Source organism: Arachis hypogaea, chromosome 11 (genome assembly GCF_003086295.3).
Source record: "Arachis hypogaea cultivar Tifrunner chromosome 11, arahy.Tifrunner.gnm2.J5K5, whole genome shotgun sequence".
NCBI classification, from domain to species: domain Eukaryota; kingdom Viridiplantae; phylum Streptophyta; class Magnoliopsida; order Fabales; family Fabaceae; genus Arachis; species Arachis hypogaea.
Window position 1 is genome coordinate 72074624 of NC_092046.1, and position 20820 is coordinate 72095443.

A 20820-nucleotide genomic window follows, 5' to 3' on the forward strand; every position below is an offset into this window, starting at 1 on the left:
TAAAGCATAGAAATCGAAAAACAGAAAAATAAGAACAAGGAAATTAAAGAACGGGTCCACCTTAGTGATGTCGGCTAGTTCTTCCTCTTGATGATCTTATGGAGTGCTTGAGCTCCTCTATGTCTCTTCCTTGCCTTTGTTGCTCCTCTCTCATGACTCTTTAGTCCTCTTTAATTTCATGGAGGATGATGGAGTGCTCTTGGTGCTCCACTCTTAGTTGCTCCATGTTTGAACTAAAATCTCCTAAAGAGGTGTTGAGTTGCTCCCAATAGTTGTGTGGAGGAAAGTGCATCCCTTGAGGTGTGATGAGCGGATATTTTATACGCTTTTTGGGGTTAATTTCATATAGTTTTGAGTATGTTTTAGTTAGTTTTTAGTCTATTTTCATTAGTTTTTAGGAAAAATTCATATTTCTGGACTTTACTATGAGTTGTGTGTTTTTCTGTAATTTCAGGTATTTTTCTGGCTGAAATTGAAGGAGCTGAGCAAAAATCTGATTCAGGCTGAAAAAGGACTGCTGATGCTGTTGGATTCTGACCTCCCTGCACTCAAAGTGGATTTTCTGGAGCTACAGAACTCGAAATGGCATGCTTCCAATTGCGTTTGAAAGTAGACATCCAGGGCTTTCCAGAAATATATAATAGTCCATACTTTGCACAAGAATAGACGACGTAAACTGGCGTTCAACGCCAGTTCTCTGCCCAATTCTGGCGTCCAGCGCCAGAAAAGGATCAAAAGCTGGAGTTGAACGCCCAAACTGGCACAAAAACTGGCGTTCAACTCCACAAATGGCCTCTGCACGTGGATTGCTTAATTCTCAGCCCCAGCACAGACCAAGTGGGCCCCAGAAGTGGATCTCTGCATTATCCATCATAGTTTACTCATTTGTTGTAAACCTAGGCTACTAGTTTAGTATTTAAACAACTTTTAGAGACTTATTTTGTATCTCATGACATTTTAGATCTAAACTTTGTACTCTTTGATGGCATGAGTCTCTAAACTCCATTGTTGGGGGTGAGGAGCTCTGCTGTGTCACGATGAATTAATGCAAGTAATTCTGTTTTCCATTCAAACACGCTTGTTCCTATCTAAGATGTTCATTCGCGCTTAACTGTGATGAAGGTGATGATCCGTGACATTCATCACCTTCCTCAAACCATGAACGTGTGCCTGACAACCACCTCCGTTCTATATCCGATTGAATGAATGTCTCTTAGATTCCTTAATCAGAATCTCCGTGGTATAAGCTAGAACTGATGGCGGCATTCATGAGAATTCGGAAAGTCTAAACCTTGTCTGTGGTATTCCGAGTAGGATTCAATGATCGAATGACTGTGACAAGCTTCAAACTCGCGAGTGCTGGGCGTTAGTGACAGACGCAAAAAGGATGAAGAATCCTATTCCAGTATGATCGAGAACCGACAGATGATTAGCCGTGCTGTGACAGAGCATGTGAGCATATTCTTCACTGAGAGGATGGGATGTATCCATTGACGACGGTGATCCCCTACATACAGCTTGCCATAGGAGGACGTGTGTGCGTGAATTAGAAGACAGAGGAAAGCAGAGATTCAGAAGATAAAGCATCTCCAAAACTCCAACATATTCTCCATTACTGCATAACAAGTAACCTTTAATTTATGCTCTCTTGGTTATTCGCAATTCAACTGATAAACATAATTGACTTCCTGACTAAGGTTTACAAGATAACCATAGATTGCTTCAAACTAACAATCTCCGTGGGATTCGACCCTTACTCACGTAAGGTATTACTTGGATGACCCAGTGCACTTGCTGGTTAGTGGTACGAGTTGTGAAAAGTGTGATTCATAATTCGTGCACCAAGTTTTTGGCGCCGTTGCCGGGGATTGTTCGAGTTTGGACAACTAACGGTTTATTTTGTTGCTTAGATTAGGAAAAAAATTCTCTTTTTGTTTAGAGTCTCTTTTTATTGTTGTGTTAGAATCTTAGAATCCTTATTTTCTTTTTTAAAAAAAATCTTTTTCAAAAAAATAATTTTTCTATTAAATCCTGTGCCAAACTTTAAGTTTGGTATTTTCTTGTTGATTTTTCTGTGTTTTTCGAAAATTTATTTTGGTTTTCTAAAAATTTTAAGTTTGGTGTTCCTTGGTGTTTCCCCCCCCCCCCCAAAATTTTCGAAAATAAGAAACCTCAGATCTAAAATTTTAAATCTTGTGTTGTCTTATTTTTTTTCTCTCTCCTTTAAAAATTCAGATTTTTATTTCAAAATTTAAAACCTTTTTCAAAAATCATCATATCTTTCTCAAAATCTCCTAACCACTTTCTCTCTCCTCACTTTTTCGAAAATCTTTTACTCATTTTTATTTATTTTATTTTGATTTATTTTATTTTTGAAATAAATTAATAAATAAATAAATAAAAATATTTTCTCTATTTTACATCATCTCCCCTTTCTCCATCATGGACCCAAGTGGAAATGAACAGTCCAGGAGGACTCTGGGGTCATATTCTAACCCCTCTACTGCTTCATATGGGAGTAGTATCTGCATACCCTCCATTGGAGTCAGTAGCTTTGAGTTGAATCCTCAGCTCATTATCATGGTGCAGCAAAGCTGCCAGTATTCCGGTCTTCCACAGGAAGAACCTACAGAGTTTCTGGCACAATTTTTACAAATTGCTGATACAGTACATGATAAGGAAATAGATCAGGATGTCTACAGACTATTACTGTTTCCATTTGCTGTAAAAGATCAAGCTAAGAGGTGGTTAAATAACCAACCTAAGGCCAGCATAAAGACATGGAAACAGCTGACAGAAAAATTCCTGAATCAATTTTTCCCTCCAAAAAGGATGACACAACTAAGGCTGGACATCCAAGGCTTTAAACAAGGAGATAATGAATCTCTTTATGATGCCTGGGAGAGATACAGAGAGATGCTACGAAAATGTCCCTCTGAAATGTTTTCAGAGTGGGTTCAGTTAGACATCTTCTACTATGGGCTTGCAGAAGGAGCTCAGATGTCTCTAGATTACTCAGCTGGTGGATCTATCCACATGAGAAAGACAATTGAAGAGGCTCAAGAGCTCATTGATACAGTTGTCAGGAATCAGCATATGTACCTAAGGAGCAACCCTTCCATGAATGAAGAGGTTAAAACAGTAACTGCTGAACTCAGTCCTGTAAAACAAGCTGCTGAATTCAATCAGCAATTGGACTTTCTAACAAAGCAGCTAGCCGAATTTAAAGACAGGTTACAAGAGACAAGGATGGCTAATATACATATGGACGAACAGTTTAAGCAAACAAAGCAGCAGCTGTCAAGGTAAATAGTAGAAGAATGCCAAGCAGTTCAACTAAGAAGTGGGAAAATATTAAATACCCCACCTCAAGGCAGCAAAAAGCTAAGAAATGAGCAAACCACCCAAAATTCACCTGAGGACAGTAAGAGCCCAGGGAAAAGTAATTCTGGAACTGAAACGCCAGAAAATTGGTGGAAGGCTGGCGCTGAACGCCCAGACCATGCTCAGGACTGGCGTTCAACGCCAGAAACAAGGCAGGACTGGCGTTCAACGCCAGAAATGGGCAAGGATCTGGCGTTGAACGCCCAAAATGGGCAAGATCTGGCGCTGAATGCCCAAAATGGGCACAGTTCTGGCGTTCAGATGCCAGGAGCAGACAAGGAGCTGGCGTCCAGTTTCACTCCAGCTTCTAACTCTGGCACTCAATTGCCAGTGAGGGATCAGACACACACAAACGCTGATAACAACCCCTCTAAAAAGGCTTCTTCAACTACTTCTGTAGGCAATAAACCTGCAGCAACTAAGGTTGAAGAATATAAAGCCAAGATACCTTATCCTCAAAAACACCGGAAAGAGGAGCAGGATAAGCAATTTGCTCGCTTTGCAGATTATCTCAGGACTCTTGAAATAAAGATTCCATTTGCAGAAGCACTTGAGCAAATACCTTCTTATGCCAAGTTCATGAAAGAGATCTTGAGTCATAAAAAGGATTGGAGAGAAACAGAAAGAGTTCTCCTCACTGAAGAATGCAGTGCAGTCATTCTGAAGAGCTTTCCTGAAAAGCTTAAAGACCCTGGGAGTTTTCTGATACCATGCATATTAGAAGGTAATTGCACCAAGACAACTTTATGCGATCTTGGGGCAAGCATCAACCTAATACCTGCATACACTATCAGGAAGCTTGGCTTAACTGAAGAAGTTAAACCAACCCAGATATGTCTCCAACTTGCTGATGGTTCCACTAAATACCCATCAGGCGTGATTGAGGACATGATTGTCAGAGTTGGGCCATTCACCTTTTCCACTGACTTTGTTGTGCTAGAAATGGAGGAGCACAAGAGTGCTACTCTCATTCTAGGAAGACCCTTCCTAGCAACTGGACGATCCCTCATTGACGTCCAACAGGGGGAAATAACCCTGAGAGTCAATGATGATGGAGTCAAGTTGAACGCTGTCAAAACCATGCAGCATCCAGACACATCAACAGACTGCATGAAAGTTAATCTTATTGACTCTTTGGTAGAAGAGATCAACATGGCTGAGAGTCTCAAATCAGAGTTGGAAGACATCTTTAAAGATGTTCAGCTTGATTTGGAGGATTCAGAGGACATGAAAGAGCCTCTGAACTTTCTTCTGAAAGAGGAAAAACCTCCTAAACCCGAGCTCAAGCCATTACCACCATCCTTGAAATATGCGTTTCTGGGAGAAGGTGACACTTTTCCAGTGATCATAAGCTCTGCTTTAAATTCACAGGAAGAGGAGGCACTTATTCAAGTGCTAAGGACACACAAGACAGCTCTTGGGTGGTCCATAGGTGACCTTAAGGGCATAAGCCCAGCTAGATGCATGCACAAAATCTTATTGGAGGATAATGCCAAACCAGTGGTGCAACCACAGAGGCGGCTAAATCCAGCCATGAAAGAAGTGGTGCAGAAAGAGGTCACCAAATTACTGGAGGCTGTGATTATTTATCCTATTTCTGATAGCCCCTGGGTGAGCCCTGTTCAAGTCATCCAAAAAAAGGGAGGCATGACAGTGATTCATAATGAAAAAAATGAACTGGTTCCTACAAGAACAGTTACAGGGTGGCGCATGTGTATTGACTACAGAAGGCTCAATACAGCCACCAGAAAGGATCATTTTCCTTTACCATTCATAGACCAGATGCTAGAAAGACTAGCAGGTCATGATTATTACTGCTTTTTGGATGGCTACTCAGGCTATAACCAGATTGCAGTAGATCCCCAGGATCAAGAGAAAACAGCATTCACATGTCCATCCGGAGTGTTTGCTTATAGAAGGATGCCATTTGGGCTATGTAATGCGCCTGCAACCTTCCAGAGATGCATGCTCTCTATTTTCTCTGATATGGTAAAAAAATTTCTGGAAGTCTTCATGGATGACTTCTCAGTATATGGAGACTCATTCAGCTCCTGCCTTGATCACCTGAAACTTGTTCTGAAAAGATGCCAAGAGACCAACCTAGTTTTAAACTGGGAAAAGTGTCACTTCATGGTGACTGAAGGAATTGTTCTTGGGCATAAAATCTCAAACAAGGGAATAGAGGTGGATCAAGCAAAAATAGAGGTAATTAAAAAATTACCACCACCTGCCAATGTTAAGGCAATCAGAAGCTTTCTGGGGCATGCAGGATTCTATAGGAGGTTTATAAAGGATTTTTCAAAAATCGCAAAACCTCTAAGCAATCTGCTAGTTGCTGACATGCCATTTGTGTTTGACACAGAGTGTCTGCAGGCGTTTGAAATGCTGAAAGCTAAGCTGGTCACAGCACCAGTCATTTCTGCACCAGACTGGACGTTACCATTTGAGCTAATGTGTGATGCCAGTGATCACGCCATTGGTGCAGTATTGGGACAGAGGCATGACAAGCTTCTGCACGTCATTTATTATGCTAGTCGCGTTCTAAATGATGCCCAGAAAAACTACACAACCATAGAAAAAGAATTACTTGCAGTGGTTTACGCCATTGACAAGTTCAGATCATACTTAGTAGGATCAAAAGTGATTGTGTATACTGATCATGCTGCTCTTAAATATCTACTCACAAAGCAGGATTCAAAACCCAGGCTCATCAGATGGGTATTGCTTTTGCAAGAGTTTGATATAGAAATAAGAGACAAAAAAGGGACAGAGAACCAAGTGGCTGATCATCTATCACGGATAGAGCCAGTAGAAGGGACGCCCCTCCCCTCTCTTGAGATCTCTGAGACGTTTCTAGATGAGCATTTGTTTGCCATTCAGGAAACACCATGGTTTGCCGATATTGTAAACTATAAAGCTGCAAGGTTCATACCCAATGAGTACAACAGGATACAGAAGAAAAAATTAATTACTGATGCAAAGTACTACTTGTGGGATGAACCTTATCTCTTTAAGAGATGTGCAGACGGAATTATCCGTAGGTGTGTGCCTAGAGAAGAAGCACAGAGGATCCTGTGGCATTGTCACGGATCTCAATATGGAGGCCATTTCGGAGGTGAGCGAACAGCCACCAAGGTCCTCCAATGTGGCTTCTATTGGCCCACACTCTATAAAGATTCCCGAGAGTTTGTACGTAACTGTGACAGCTGCCAAAGAGCTGGCAATCTGCCTCATGGTTACGCCATGCCTCAACAAGGAATCCTGGAAATTGAGTTGTTCGACGTATGGGGAATTGACTTCATGGGACCTTTCCCACCATCATACTCAAACACTTATATTCTGGTGGCAGTTGACTATGTATCAAAATGGGTTGAGGCTATTGCCACACCCAACAATGATACTAAAACAGTGCTGAAGTTCCTCCAGAAAAATATCTTTAGCAGATTTGGTGTGCCTAGAGTACTAATCAGTGATGGGGGCACTCACTTCTGCACTAAACAGCTTTACTCTGCCATGGTTCGGTATGGAATTCGCCACAAGGTGGCCACTCCATATCATCCACAAACCAATGGGCAAGCTGAAGTCTCTAATAGAGAATTAAAGAGAATCCTGGAACGGACAGTAAATACCCGTAGAAAGGATTGGGCACGGAGCTTGGATGATGCTTTGTGGGCTTACAGGACAGCATTCAAGACCCCTATAGGAACCTCTCCATACCAACTCGTGTATGGTAAGGCATGTCACCTGCCCGTGGAACTGGAACATAAGGCCTACTGGGCAACCAAATTCCCAAACTTTGATGCCAAATTAGCAGGAGAAAAATGATTACTCCAGCTAAATGAGCTAGAGGAATTCAGATTCACAGCTTTCGAAAACGCCAAGCTTTATAAAGAAAAATAAAAAAAGTGGCATGACAGAAAGCTATCATCTAGAATCTTTGAACCAGGACAGAAGGTTCTGTTGTTTAACTCTAGACTCAGGCTATTCCCCGGGAAACTGAAATCCCGGTGGAGGGGACCATACGTGATTACAAGTGTATCACCATATGGTTATGTGGAGCTTCAAGATATTGATTCTGATAAGAAGTTCATTGTCAATGGACAGAGAATCAAGCATTATCTTGAAGGCAACATTGAGCAAGAATGCTCAAGGCTGAAGCTAGATTAAAAACTCAGCAAGGTCCAGCTAAAGACAATAAAGAAGCGCTTGCTGGGAGGCAACCCAGCCATGGGGCAACAATCCTCTAAGCATTTTGCCCTATTTTTTATTTTTATTTTTATTTTTTGTTTATATAAAGTTCACTGACACTAAGGTGAGGAATCATTTACAGAAAACCTCGGCACACAAAACAGAGAAAAAGAGATCACTGGCAAGAAAACGCCAGTAAAAGTGTATTTTGGGCGTTCAACGCCCAAAATGGGCATCCACTGGGCGTTGAACGCCAGTAATGGCAGCAGCTGGGCTTTGAACGCCCAGGAGAGCAGCATTTGGGCGCTGAACGCCCAAAACAGGCAGTGTTTGGGCGTTCAAACGCCAGGATAGCAAGGAGGAGCCAAATTCATTTTTCCACACGTATTTCCATTCTAATTTCAAATTTTATGTTTCAATGCATGATTTTTACATGAACATGTTAAGAACCCTGATTTCTAAAATCCTTAATTTCTAAAAATCCCTCTTTCCAAATTCAATCCAACTCTTTTCAAATCTTTTCTGAAAACAAATCTATCTTTTTCACTCTAAAATCTTTTCAACTAATCCATATCTTTTTCAAATCTCCATATTATCTTTTTCAAAATTCAGATTTATCTTTTTCAAAAATCTATCATATCTCTTCAAAATTAAACTATATCTTCTATCTTATCTTTTTCAACTCAATCTTTTTAACTTATCTTTTCCAATTTTTCGAAAACCCACCCCCCCATCCCCTTAAATTTGGGTTCGGCCTCCCTCCTCCTCCATCAACAATTGCACCTAGCTCTCCTTCTATCCCTCTCCTTTCTTTTCTTTTGCTTGAGGACAAGCAAACCTCTAAGTTTGGTGTGTTTATCCGAGATCACTAAGATCATGGCTCCTAAAGGAAAACAACCCACTCCAAGAGGCAAGAAAGAGAGCATTCCAAAACCACTTTGGAATCAAGGGAAGTTCTTATCTAAAGAACATTCAGACCATTATCTTAAAATAATGGGTTTGAGATCAGTGATCCCGGAAGTTAGATTCGATCTGAAAGAAGATGAATATCCAGAGATCCAGGAGCAAATTCGAATCAGGAACTGGGAAGTCCTAGCTAATCCTGAAACGAAAGTGGGAAGGAACATGGTCCAGGAGTTCTATGCTAATATGTGGCAAACTGACAAGCAGAAACTATCTGGAACTGCCTTCTATGACTATCGGACCATGGTCAGAGGAAAGATTGTTCATACCCACCCTGACAGAATCAGGGAGATCTTAAAGTTACCTCAGCTAAAGGATGATCCAGATTCCTTCAACAGGAGGATGATGAGAGCAGACATTGGCCTGGATAAGATTCTAGAGGACATATGTATCCCTGGAGCCAGGTGGACCACCAACACAAAGGGTGTCCCAAATCAACTCAAGAGAGAGGATCTCAAACCAGTCGCCAGAGGATGGCTAGACTTCATTGGGCATTCTCTGTTGCCTACTAGCAACCGTTCTGAAGTCACAGTTAAAAGAGCAGTGATGATCCATTGCATCATGATGGGAAAGGAAGTAGAGGTTCATCAGCTGATTTCAGCTGAACTCTACAAAATTGCTAACAAAAATTCTAAAGAGGCCAGGTTGGCTTATCCAAGCGTGATTTCTCTGCTCTGCAAGGACACTAGAGTAAGGATGGGAATAACTGAGTATATCTCAATTGAGAAGCCAATCACCAAAGCATCAATGGAAAAACAACAAGCACAGGATGATCCCATCAAGAAGAGAGCACAGGAATTCCTCCCAGAGATCCCTCAATCTGAATACTGGGAGTATCTTGAGACGTCTGTTACCAAGATACGGGAAGCTATGGGGCAAATAATGAAAGAACAGAAGGAACACAGTCAAATGCTGACCTATATGTTTAAAGAACAAGAGGAGCAAGGGCGTGACTTAAGGGAATTGAAGCGCCAAAAGTCTTCTCTTGTAGGACCAAGCACCCCAAGGATCAGAGGAACCCTCGTGCCCCCAGAATAAAGGTTGTTAATTTCCAATTTCTGCCTTAACTCTGTGACAGTGTCCTTATAGAAGTTTACCTTAGGAGTCATATAATAGTAATTAGTATCTATTTTGATTTTATCTCCAATTAAGCTATAGTTTATTTTTTCTCATCATCAGCAAACATGAATAAAGTAGTAGATCTTTTGAATAAGAGGCAATAAAATTTCGAGTTTTAATAAGAGAAATTCTAATTAGTTAAATGTGGTGGCAATGCTTTCTGTCTTCTGAATGAATGCTTGAATAGTGCATATGTCTTTTGAATTTGTTGTTTAAGACTGTTAAATATGTTGGCTCTTGAAAGAATGATGAACATGAGACATGTTATTGATAATCTGAAAAATCATAAAAATGATTCTTGAAGCAAGAAAAAGCAGCAAAGAACAAAGCTTGCAGAAAAAAAGAAAAAAAAAAGAGAAAAAGCAAGCAGAAAAAGCCAAAAGCTCTTAAAACCAAAAGGCAAGGGCAAATAAAAAAGATCCCAAGGCTTTGAGCATCAGTGGATAGGAGGGCCTAAAGGACTAAAATCCTGGTCTAAGCGGCTAAACCAAGCTGTCCCTAACCATGTGCTTGTGGCGTGAAGGTGTCAAGTGAAAACTTGAGACTGAGCGGTTAAAGTCAAGGTCCAAGGTAAAAAGAAGAGTGTGCTTAAGAACCCTGGACACCTCTAATTGGGGGCTTTAGCAAAGCTGAGCCACAATCTGAAAAGGTTCACCCAATTATGTGTCTGTGGCATTTATGTATCCGGTGGTAATACTAGAAAACAAAGTGCTTAGGGCCACGGCCAAGACTCATAAAATAGCTGTGTTCAAGAATCATCACACTGAAATAGGAGAATCAATAACACTATCTGAATTCTAAGTTCCTATAGATGCCAATCACTCTGAGCTTCAATGGATAAAGTGAGATGCCAAAACTGTTCAGAAGCAAAAAGCTACTAGTCCCGCTCATCTAATTAGAATCTGAGCTTCAATCAAAAACTCTGAGATATTATTGCTTCTCAACCTATTAGTCTTCTATTTTATTTGTCTAGTTGCTTGAGGACAAGCAACAGTTTAAGTTTGGTGTTGTGATGAGCGGATATTTTATACGCTTTTTGGGGTTAATTTCATATAGTTTTGAGTATGTTTTAGTTAGTTTTTAGTCTATTTTCATTAGTTTTTAGGAAAAATTCATATTTCTGGACTTTACTATGAGTTATGTGTTTTTCTGTAATTTCAGGTATTTTTCTGGCTGAAATTGAAGGAGCTGAGCAAAAATCTGATTTAGGCTGAAAAAGGACTGCTGATGCTGTTGGATTCTGACCTCCCTGCACTCAAAGTGGATTTTCTGGAACTACAGAACTCGAAATGGCATGCTTTCAATTGCGTTGGAAAGTAGACATCCAGGGCTTTCCAGCAATATATAATAGTCCATACTTTTCACAAGGATAGACAACGTAAACTGGCGTTCAACGCCAGTTCTCTGCCCAATTCTGGCGTCCAGCGCCAGAAAAGGATCAAAAGCTGGAGTTGAACGCCCAAACTGGCACAAAAACTGGCGTTCAACTCCACAAATGGCCTCTGCACGTGGATTGCTTAATTCTCAGCCCCAGCACACACCAAGTGGGCCCCAGAAGTGGATCTCTGCATTATCCATCATAGTTTACTCATTTGTTGTAAACCTAGGCTACTAGTTTAGTATTTAAACAACTTTTAGAGACTTATTTTGTATCTCATGACATTTTAGATCTAAACTTTGTACTCTTTGATGGCATGAGTCTCTAAACTCCATTGTTGGGGGTGAGGAGCTCTGCTGTGTCACGATGAATTAATGCAAGTAATTCTGTTTTCCATTCAAACACGCTTGTTCCTATCTAAGATGTTCATTCGCGCTTAACTGTGATGAAGGTGATGATCCGTGACATTCATCACCTTCCTCAAACCATGAATGTGTGCCTGACAACCACCTCCGTTCTATATCCGATTGAATGAGTGTCTCTTAGATTCCTTAATCAGAATCTCCGTGGTATAAGCTAGAACTGATGGCGGCATTCATGAGAATCCGGAAAGTCTAAACCTTGTCTGTGGTATTCCGAGTAGGATTCAATGATCGAATGACTGTGACGAGCTTCAAACTCGCGAGTGCTGGGCGTTAGTGACAGACGCAAAAAGGATGAAGAATCCTATTCCAGTATGATTGAGAACCGACAGATGATTTGCCGTGCTGTGACAGAGCATGTGAGCATATTCTTCACTGAGAGGATGGGATGTAGCCATTGACGACGGTGATCCCCTACATACAGCTTGCCATAGGAGGACGTGTGTGCGTGAATTAGAAGACAGAGGAAAGCAAAGATTCAGAAGATAAAGCATCTCCAAAACTCCAACATATTCTCAATTACTGCATAACAAGTAACCTTTAATTTATGCTCTCTTGGTTATTCGCAATTCAACTGATAAACATAATTGACTTCCTGACTAAGGTTTACAAGATAACCATAGATGTCTTCAAACCAACAATCTCCGTGGGATTCGACCCTTACTCACGTGGACGACCCAGTGCACTTGCTGGTTAGTGGTACGAGTTGTGAAAAGTGTGATTCATAATTCGTGCACCAAGGTGTATCTCAGGGATTTTATGATGAGGAATTTCCTCATGTTCTTATTGAGGTCCATGAGTAGGCTCTCTTGTTTGCTCCATCCTCTTTCTAGTGATGGGCTTTTGAGATGAATCTCTCCATCTCCCATGACTCGGGGTTGGAAGCAACTGCCTTCCCTTTCCTCTTTCTAGAGGTTTCTCTGGACTTTAGGTGCCATTAATGGTTATGGAAAAACAAAAAGCAGGGCTTTTTCCACACCAAACTTAAAATATTTGCTCGTCCTCGAGCAAAAGAAGAAAGAAAAGAGTAGATGAAGAAGAAATGGAGGAGATGGAGGTGAGGAGCAGGTTCAGGAGGGGGTAAGTGTGTATGATGTGTGAAATTGAAGGTGGTAAGGAGGGGTATTTATAGGAAAAGAGAGAGAGAGGGAATTCGGTTGTGAAGGGGTGGGTTTGGGAGGAGAGTGGTTTGAATTTGAATGGTGAGGTAGGTGGGATTTTATGATGGATGGATGTGAGTGGTGAAGAGATTATGGAGAAGAGGGTAAAATTTGATAGGTGAAGGGTATTTGGGGAAGAGTTATTAATGGGATTGGTCAAGGGTATTTGGGGAAGAGTATTATGGAAAGGTGTGAAAAGGAGAGAAGAAGAGGTGGGATAGGTGAAGATCCTGTGGGGTCCATAGATCCTGAGATGTCAAGGAATTTTGCTCCATGCACCATTCTGGAATTCAAACGCCCACTGTGTGCCAATCCTGGCATTTAACGCCAGTCTGCTGCCCCTTTCTGGCGTTTAATGCCAACCAGACGCCAGACACCCTTTTCTGGCGTTAAACGCCAAGAGTGCTGCCCATTCTGGCATTTAACGCCCAGAATGCTGCCAGGCTGGGTGTTAAACGCCCATTCTGCTATCCTCACTGGCGTTTAAACGCCAGTAAGCCTGTCCTCCAGGGTGTGCTATTTTTGATGCTATTTTTTATTCTGTTTTTGATTTTTTAGTTGTTTTTGTGACTTCACATGATCATCAACCTAAAGAAAATATAAAATAACAATGAAAAACAAATAAATATAACTAAATAACATTGGGTTGCCTCCCAATAAGCGCTTATTTAATGTCAATAGCTTGACAGTGAGCTCTTAGAGAGCTTCACAGAGGCTCAGAGCTTAATGGTGGCCTCCCAACACCAAACTTAGAAGTTGAGTGTGGGGGCTCTGTTTGACTCTGTATTGAGAGAAACTTTTCATGCTTCCTCTCCATGGTTACAGAAGAAGATCCTTGAGCCTTAAACACAAGGTAGTCCTCATTCAATTGAAGGACTAACTCTCCTCTGTCCACATCAATTACAGCTCTTGCTGTGGCTAGGAAGGGTCTTCCAAAGATAATGGATTCATCCTCATCCTTTCCAGTGTCTAGGATAATGAAGTTAGCAGGGATGTACATGCCTTCAACCTTCACTAAGACATCCTCTACAACTCCATAACCTATTTCCTTGATTTGTCTGCCAATTCTAGTGAGAATCTAGTAGCTTGTACCTCAAAGATCCCTAGTTTCTCCATTACAGAGAGTGGCATGAGGTTTATTCCTGACCCCAGGTCACACAGAGCCTTCTCAAAGGTCATGGTGCCTATGGTACAAGGTATTAAGAACTTTCCAGGATCCGGTTTCTTCTGAGATAATTTCTGTTGTCCCAAGGCATTCAATTCATTGATGAGCAATAGAGGTTCATCCTCCCAAGTCTCATTACCAAATAACTTGGCATTCAGCTTCATGATTGCTCCTAGATACTGAGCAACTTGCTCTTCAATAATATCTTCATCCTCTTCAGAGGAAGAATACTCATCAGAGCTCATGAATGGCAACAGTAAGTTCAGTGGAATCTCTATGGTCTCTATGTGAGCCTCAGATTCCTTTGGTTCCTCATTAGGGAACTCCTTGGTGGCCAGTGGACGTCCATTGAGGTCTTCCTCATTGAAAATCACTGCCTTTTGACTCCCTCCAGGTTCGGCCGTGTGGGGTATATTGATGGCCTTGCACTCTCTTTTTGGATTCTCTTCTGTATTGCTTGGGAGAGTACTAGGAGGAGTTTCAGTCACTCTTTTACTCAGTTGACCCACTTGTGCCTCCAAATTTCTGATGGAGGACCTTGTTTCAGTCATGAAACTGAGAGTGGTCTTAGATAAATCAGAGACTATGGTTGCTAAGTTAGAATGGCTCTGCTTAGAATTCTCTGTCTGTTTCTCAGAAGATGATGGAAAAGGCTTGCTATTGCCAAACCTATTTATCCCACCATTATTATTATTAAAGCCTTGTTGAGGCTTCTGCTGATCCTTCCATGAGAAATTAGGATGATTCCTCCATGAAGGATTATAGGTGTTTCCATAGGATTCTCCCATGTAAATCACCTCTTCCATTCCAGGACTCTCAGGGTCATAAGCTTCTCCTTCAGGGGAGGCTTCTTTAGTACTGCCTGATGCAGCTTGCATTTCAATCAGACTCCGAGAATTCATATTGACTTGCTGAGTCAATATTTTATTCTGAGCCAATATGGCATTCAGAGTATCAACCTCAAGAACTCCTTTCTCCTTAGTCATCCCATTATTCACAGGATTTCTTTCAGAAGTATACATGAGCTGGTTATTTGCAACCATTTCAATGAGTTCCTGGGCTTCTGCAGGCGTCTTCTTCAGATGAAGAGATCCACCAGCAGAGTGATCTAATGACATCTTGGACAATTCAGACAGACCATCATAGAATATACATACGATGCTTCATTATGAAAGCATGTCAGAAGGACACCTTTTGATCAATTGCTTGTATCTTTCCCAAGCTTCTTAGAGGAATTCACCTTCCTTCTGTCTAAAGGTTTGGACTTCTACTCTAAGCTTGCTCAACTTTTGAGGTGGAAAGAATTTGGCAAAGAAGGCATTGACCAACTTTTCCCAAGAGTTCAGGCTTTCTTTAGGTTGTGAGTCCAACCATATCTTAGCTCTGTCTCTTATAGCAAAGAGGAAAAGCATAAGCCTGTAGACCTCGGGATCAACCCCATTGGTCTTAATATTGTCACAGATTTGCAAGAATTCAGCTAAGAACTGATGAGGATCTTCCAATGGAAGTCCATGAAACTTGCAATTCTGCTGCATTAGAGAAACTAATTGAGGCTTAAGCTCAAAATTGTTTGCTCCAATTGCAGGAATTGAGATGCTTCTTCCATAGAAGTCGGAAGTTGGTGCAGTAAAGTCACCAAGCACCTTGCTAGCATCTCCACTATTGTTGTTATTTTCGGCTGCCATAACTTCTTCTTTTTCGAAAATTTCTATTAGGTCCTCTCCAGAGTGTTGTTCTTTAGCTTCTCTTAGATTTCTCTTCAGAGTCCTTTCAGGTTCAGGATCAGCTTCAACAAGAATGTCTTTATCCTTGTTCCTGCTCATATGAAAAAGAAAAGAATAGAAAAGAAGAGGAATCCTCTATGTCACAGTATAGAGATTCCTTTATGTGAGTAGAAGAATAGAAGAGTAGAATGAAGAAAGGAGAAGAAGAAGAAGTCGAACACAGAGAGGGGGAGAGGGTTCGAATTATAAATAGAAGAGAAGTGTTAGTAAATAAATAAAATAAATAGAAAGAGATGAGAGAGAGAGAAAATTCGAATATTAGTTTAAAATAAAATAAAAATATTTTTGTTTTTATTTTAATTAGAAGTTAGAATTCGAAATTTAAGAAGAGAAATAAAATTAAATTAGAATTTAAAACAATTAGTTAATTAAAAAGAATTTTGAAAAAGGGGTTAGTGGTTTTCAAAAATTAGAGAAAGAAAAGTAATTAGGTGGTTTTGAAAAAGATAAGAATTAGTAAACTTTTTTAAAATCAAATAGAAAGTCAAGTAGTTAATTGAAAAAGATTTGAAAATCAATTTTTAAAATTTTTGAAAAACATGAAAGAAAAATGAAAAAAGATTTGATTTTGAAAAAGATAGAATTTTTAATTTGAAATTTTGACTTGACATACAAGAAACAACTAAATTTTAAAACTTTTTGACTAAATCAATTCAAAATTTCGAAATTTAGGAGTAAAATAAGGGAAAGATATTATTTTTGTTTTTTGAAATTTTAATAAGGAGAGAGAAAAACACAAAATGACACAAAACATAAAAGTTTAAGATCAAAACAAAAAATGCAAGCAAGAACACTTTGAATGTCAAGATGAACACTAAGAACACTTTGAAGATCATGATGAACACAAAGAACATATTTTTGAAAATTTTTAAGAAAATAAAAACATGCAAGACACCAAACTTAAAAATTTTTAAACTTTAGACACTAGTAATTCAAAAATGCACATGAAAAACAAGAAAAGACTCTGATGAGCGGATAATTTATACGCTTTTTGGCATTGTTTTTACATAGTTTTCAATATAATTTAGTTAGTTTTTAGTATATTTTTATTAGTTTTTAATTAAAATTCACATTTCTGGACTTTACTATGAGTTTGTGTGTTTTTCTGTGATTTCAGGTAATTTCTGGTTGAAATTGAGGGACTTGACCAAAAATCATATTCAGAGGTTGAAGAAGGACTGCAGATGCTGTTGGATTCTAACCTCTCTGCACTCAAAGTAGATTTTATAGAGCTACAGAACTCCAAATGGCGTGCTCTCAATTGCTTTGGAAAGTAGACATCCAGGGCTTTCCAGAAATATATAATAGTCCATACTTTGATTAAGGATAGACAATATAAACTGGCATTGAACACCAGTTCCATGCTGCATTCTGGAGTCAAACGCAAAAAACAGGTTGCAAAGTGGAGTTAAACGCCAGAAACAGGTTACAAACTGGCGTTCAACTCTAAGAAAGATATCTACACGTGTAAAGCTCAATGCTCAGCCCAATCACACACCAAGTGGGCCCCGGAAGTGGATTTCTACATCATTTACTCATTTCTGTAAACCCTAGTAACTAGTTTAGTATAAATAGGACTTTTTACTATCTTTGTAAGAGATCTTTGATAAGTTTTATGCTATCTTAGACTTTCATGGGGGCCGGCCATTCGGCCATGCCTGGACCATTTCACTTATGTATTTTCAAACGGTAGAGTTTCTACAAACCATAGATTAAGGTGTGGAGCTCTGCTGTTCCTCATGAATTAATACAAAGTACTACTGTTTTTCTATTCAATTCAAGCTTATTCCTATTCTAAGATATCCATTCGCACCCAAGAACATGATGAATGTGATGATTATGTGACGCTCATCATCATTCTCACTTATGAACGCGTGCCTGACAAACACTTCCGTTCTACATGCAAATAAGCTAGAATGAATATCTCTTAGATATCTAATGCAGAGGACCGAGTCCGAGATATTAGAATCTTTGTGGTATAGGTTAGAACCCATGGATGACCATTCTTGAGATCCGGAAAGTCTAAACCTTTTCTGTGGTATTCCGAGTAGGATCTGGGAAGGGATGGCTATGACGAGCTTCAAACTCGCGAGTGCTGGGCGTAGTGACAGATGCAAAAGGATAGTAAATCCTATTCCAGTATGATCGAGAACCGACAGATGATTAGCCATGCAGTGACAGCGCGTTGGACCATTTTGACAGAGAGGATGAGATGTAGCCATTGACAACGGTGATGCCCTACATAAAGCTTGCCATGGAAAGGAGTAGGAATGGTTGGATGAAGACAGCAGGAAAGCAGAGGTTCAGAGGAACAAAAGCATCTCTATACGCTTATCTGAAATTCTCACCAATGAATTACATAAGCATCTCTATCCTAGTTTATGTTTTATTTATCTTTTAATTATTAAAAATCTATATCCATTTGAATCCACCTGACTGAGATTTACAAGGTGACCATAGCTTGCTTCAAGCCGACAATCTCCGTGGGATCGACCCTTACTCACGTAAGGTTTATTACTTGGACGACCCAGTGCACTTGATGGTCAGCTGTGCGAAGTTGTGACAAAGAATTAAGATTATGAACGTGTGTATAAAGTTTTCAGTGCCGTTACCAAGAAATGGAACCGTCACGATTTCTGCGCACCAAGTTTTTGGTGCCGTTGCCGGGGATTGTTCGAGTTTGGACAACTGACGGTTCATCTTGTTGCTCAGATTAGGTAATTTTATTTTAATTTTAAGCTTTTTATTTCTTATTTTCGAAAAATACAAAAAAAATATTTTCATCTTTTTCGTTTTTCCCAATTAATTTCGAAAAAAAAAATATAAAAAATCATAAAATCAAAAAATATTTTTGTGTTTCTTGTTTGAGTCTAGAGTCAAGTTTTAAGTTTGGTGTCAATTGCATCTTTTTAATTTTCTAAAAAAATTATTTTCGAAAATTTCATGCATTGCATTCTTTATGATCTTCAAGTTGTTCTTGGCCAGTCTTCTTGTTTGATCTTCATATTTTCTTGTTTTGTGTCTTTTCTTGTTTTTCATATGCATTCTTGAATTTTTAGTGTCTACAAATTAAAAATATTTTAAGTTTAGTGTCTTGCATGTTTTCTTTTCTTCAAAATTTTTAAAAATAAGTTCTTGGTGTTCATCTTGACATTCAAAGTGTTCTTGGTGTTCATCTTGACATTCATAGTGTTCTTACATGCATCACATGTTTTGATCCAAAATTTTCATGCATTGAGTCTTTGGGTTGTTTTTCTCTTTCTTCATTGAAAATTCAAAAATAAAAAAATATCTTTCTCTTATTTCACTCATAATTTTCGAAAATTTGATTTGATTTAGTCAAAAATTTTTAAAATTTAGTTATTTCTTATGAGTCAAATCAAATTTTCAATTTAAAAATCTTATCTTTTTCAAAAATCAAATCTTTTTCATTTTTCTTTCATAATTTTTGAAAATTCCAAAATGATTTTCAAAAATCTTTTTCTTATTTTGTTTCATAATTTCAAATCTTTACTAACAATTAATGTGATTGATTCAAAAAAAAAAAAAATTAAGTTTGTTACTTGCCTAGTAAGAAAGGTTCAATCTTTAAACTCTAGAATCATATCTTTTTAGTTTCTTGTTAGTCAAGTAATCAACTTTAATTTTCAAAATCAAATCCTTTTAAATTTCTTTTTCAAATCTTTTTCAAATTAAGTTTCAATCACATCTTTTTCAAAATCAATTTCAAAATCTTTTCTAACTTCCTTTTTAACTTCTTACCTTTTTAAAATTGATTTTCAAATTTTTTTTAATCAATCCTATCTTTTTGTTTCAATCATATCTTTTTCAAAACTACTAACTAATTCTCTCTCTCTAATTTTCGAAAATCCCTTCCCCCTTTTTCAAATTTCTTTTTTTATTAACTAATTGTTTTAATTTTTAATTTAATTTGATTTCAATTTTAATTTTCAAAATTTAACTTTAAATTTTATTTTTAATTTAATTAATTTTCAAAATTCCCTCTCTCTCATCTCCTTCTAATTATTTATTTATTTACTAACACTTCTCTTCATCTCAAAATTCGAACCCTCTCTTCCTCTTGGTGTTCGAATTTCTCTTCTTCTATTCTTCTATTCTTATACTCACATAAAGGAATCTCTATACTGTGACATAGAGGATTCCATATTTTCTTTTCTGTTTTCTTCTTTTTCATATGAGTAGGAACAAGGATAAGAACATTCTTGTTGAGGCTGATCCTGAACCTGAAAGGACTCTGAAGAGGAAGCTAAGGGAAGCTAAAGCACAACTCTCTGGAGAAAATATGACAGAAATTTTCGAAAAAGAAGAAAACATGGCCGAAAATAATAACAATGCAAGGAAGATGTTTGGTGACTTTACTGCACCAAATTCCAATTTACATGGAAGAAGCATCTCAATTCCTGCCATTGGAGCAAACAACTTTGAGCTTAAACCTCAATTAGTTTCTCTGATGCAACAGAACTGCAAGTTTCATGGACTTCCATCTGAAGATCCTTTTCAGTTCTTAACTGAATTCTTGCAGATCTGTGATACTGTTAAGACCAATGGGGTTGATCCCGAGGTCTACAAGCTTATGCTTTTCCCATTTGCTGTAAGAGACAGAGCTAGAATATGGTTGGACTCTCAACCTAAGGATAGCCTGAACTCTTGGGATAAGCTGGTCACGACTTTCTTAGCCAAGTTCTTTCCTTCTCAAAAGCTTAGTAAGCTTAGAGTGGATGTTCAAACCTTCAGACAAAAGGAATGTGAATCCCTCTATGAAGCTTGGGAGAGATACAAGGAACTGACCAAAAGGTGTCCTTCTGACATGCTTTCAAAATGGACCATCCTGGATATATTCTATGATGGTCTGTCTGAGTTATCAAAGATGTCATTGGACCATTCTGCAGGTGGATCTATTCATCTAAAGAAAACGCCTGTAGAAGCTCAAGAACTCATTGACATGGTTGCAAATAACCAGTTCATGTACACTTCTGAAAGGAATCCTATGAGTAATGGGATGCCTATGAGGAAGGGAGTTCTTGAAATTGATACTCTGAATGCCATATTGGCTCAGAATAAAATATTGACTCAGCAAGTCAATATGATCTCTCAGAGTCTGAATGGATTGAAGGAATCATCCAACAGTACTAAAGAGGCATCTTCTGAAGAAGAACCTTATGATCCTAAGAACCCTGCAATAGCAGAGGTGAATTACATGGGGGAACCCTATGGAAACACCTATAATCTCTCATGG

The 20820-nt window shown here is 38.9% G+C and overlaps 2 non-coding genes across 2 annotated transcripts; one reads left to right on the forward strand and one right to left on the reverse strand.

Moving 5' to 3' along the window:
* Nucleotides 1–14951: 14951 nt before the first annotated feature.
* LOC112724736 (small nucleolar RNA R71) lies at nucleotides 14952–15059 on the forward strand. The gene has a single exon (XR_003163885.1). It is a non-coding gene; the product is annotated as a small nucleolar RNA R71 (small nucleolar RNA).
* Nucleotides 15060–20289: 5230 nt separating this feature from the next.
* Nucleotides 20290–20397, reverse strand: LOC112724722 (small nucleolar RNA R71). The gene has a single exon (XR_003163871.1). It is a non-coding gene; the product is annotated as a small nucleolar RNA R71 (small nucleolar RNA).
* Nucleotides 20398–20820: the final 423 nt, after the last annotated feature.